This window comes from Arachis ipaensis, unplaced genomic scaffold (assembly GCF_000816755.2).
Source record: "Arachis ipaensis cultivar K30076 unplaced genomic scaffold, Araip1.1 Aipa1205, whole genome shotgun sequence".
Taxonomy (NCBI): Eukaryota; Viridiplantae; Streptophyta; class Magnoliopsida; order Fabales; family Fabaceae; genus Arachis; species Arachis ipaensis.
In genome coordinates, this window is record NW_015496016.1 from 1 (window position 1) to 2,337 (window position 2,337).

Below are 2,337 nucleotides of genomic sequence, written 5' to 3' on the forward strand. Positions count from 1 at the left end.
TCCAATTCCTTCTCTTGGGTTGTTTTAGTTGTCAATTAGTTTAAATCCTGAAATCTTCCCTAAGACCTTTTTTGGTTTCAGCTGAAGACAGTAGCAGATGCATGTGACATCAACAAAAAACAGAAGTAATGATGTTTCATCCATGGACATGAATCTCTTATCTTTGTCATTTATCAAGTTTTTAACTGTTGATGGTAGTATAAATTATTATCTTAAAGGATAATTTTGTTTAAATTGCCTATTTTTTCTTTTTTTTTTTTTAAATTTACAAAAATAGAGAAGGGATAAACTAGAGAAGCTATCAGGCTGTAGGCAAATCTCATAACACATGTTCATTTCATTTTTTTTAACAGTTGTTTTTGCGTCATGGTTTGGATACTGTTTTCTTCAAGCATCTCTCATAATTTCCTATTACAACGTGATGCAATGCAAGGCTCTCAGGTTTGATAAATAAATAAAAAAAATTGGGACCCTTAATATCAAGCACTAGTGGTATGGATAAGTATAGAATATAGATACATTATAATACAGCTTTAATTTACCAAAGTTTTACCAAGTATAGATGAGACAAACACAAAGGGATAGTATTGGCACTTGGCAGTAGCTATTTGACTATAGAAGTATGAATACATCAATACCAAACAGGGCTAGCATTCATAATAAAATAAATAATCCAATTTTGCTAACTTTAATTATCAATATTCATCAACAAAATTTGACAAATCTAAAAATACTAATAATTATTACCTATGCCAAAGTTGGTCTTGACTCAATTTGGCTCCCTTTGCTAAGAATATAGACCAGAAAGAATAACTATTTTAGATTAAAACTTGCAAAACCCAATTAATCAAACACTTCAAATACCTCTCTGATATGCATGCGTGGTGGTTTCTTTGGAGTTTTATTATTCCATTGTAGTCAGATTCTACCTGCAATCAGTTTTGGGTCTATTTCTTCTTGTGTTTTGTATCTCAGATTTTGCTTCTTTTTTTATTTGTCATGATTATTGTTCTCTGCAGAATTTTTACTTTTCTCACAAATAAACAAACACACCCTCCCTTCTTCTCTTAGTTGCTCATTTTACTTCATAATTTAGACCTCAATTGAGAAATAATTTAAACAGAAAATATGATCAAATATGCAACTCCGATCCCAATGATGAATCCATCAATGAAATTAGACTGATTGAATACAAATCAAATCACATAAATTGTTCTTGAAGCGCACTACTTCATCAGACAATTTCCCATTATTAGTTTCAAGCTAGATTGTCTTTTAATTAATTAAGTAATAAGTACGAATTCATTCTAATACCGAAAAAAGAAAGTATGAATTTCTCTTTACAATTTATATCCAATAAACACCTAAATTCCTAATAGTAGAGAAAGAGATAGAGTAACCTTAAATAGCAGAAATTTGCACTTCCAGGAGAGAAATTCGTGCGTTCAGAGCGATGAACAAGAAGGAGAAACAACTAGAGAATAAGATAATCATCTATCAGTGATTGTTAACTAGAAGAAGCATAAAATTGAATCAGAAAAGAACAAAGAAAAACACAATTAGCTTACCAGGGACAAGAACAAATGCGTATAGTTTTGCTAATCAATGATTCGTTGCAGACTTTCGTTTTGAACGAAGATTTTCTTTTCACTGCACTTGGGGTTCTGGGTGCGCTAAGTTTAGGAAGAATGAAAAATTAGGGTCATGGCAGATAGTAGTAGGTAGTGGAGGTAGCGAGAAGTGCGAAGGAAAGAGAAATTAGGCGGTCTGAGCAAGTAATGGCGCGAATTCATGAACCGCCGTGGAACGAGCGTGATGGCCGCCGTTGGATTTGTGCTTCAAAGGCGGTTGTGTTTCACCGCTGATATGTGAATGTAGGGATTGCAGCGACGGCGGTTTTAAATGACCGCTTCCCCCAAATAGTCATCTATATTAGGTTTTGTTGTAGTGATAATTGTCAAGATATGGTTATTAGACAAGGATGGTGACCCAATTCCTATGCCTAGCCAAGAGATCCTTTTATCATTCATATTTGAAACCCAAAAACCACAATCGCTTTGATTTAGTTTCTTGCCCTTTAAGATTTATTGCATGTTAAGTTTAGTAGTTTAAATTCTTGTTTATGATTCCCAACCCCAGAATTCTAACCAATATGAATGCACATGTTTGCCCATTCTCTTGAGGACGACCCGGAACCAATACTCTCGGTTACTTTATATTGGGGTTGACTTTGTGACAACCATATTAAAATTTGATTTGAGGATCCATTGTTGGTTTAGAGTTATACTTGCAACGTAACTATTTTTGTGAAATTATTTACCGACAAATAAATTCTCT

General features: G+C 33.4%; 1 long non-coding RNA gene across 1 annotated transcript; it reads right to left on the reverse strand.

Annotated features, from left to right (window-relative positions):
* Positions 1-507: 507 nt before the first annotated feature.
* LOC110268585 lies at positions 508-1,913 on the reverse strand. The gene is made up of 2 exons (XR_002356824.1): positions 1,569-1,913; positions 508-1,474 (listed from the first exon to the last, which is right to left on the reverse strand). It is a non-coding gene; the product is annotated as an uncharacterized LOC110268585 (long non-coding RNA).
* Between the last annotated feature and the right edge of the window lie 424 nt (positions 1,914-2,337).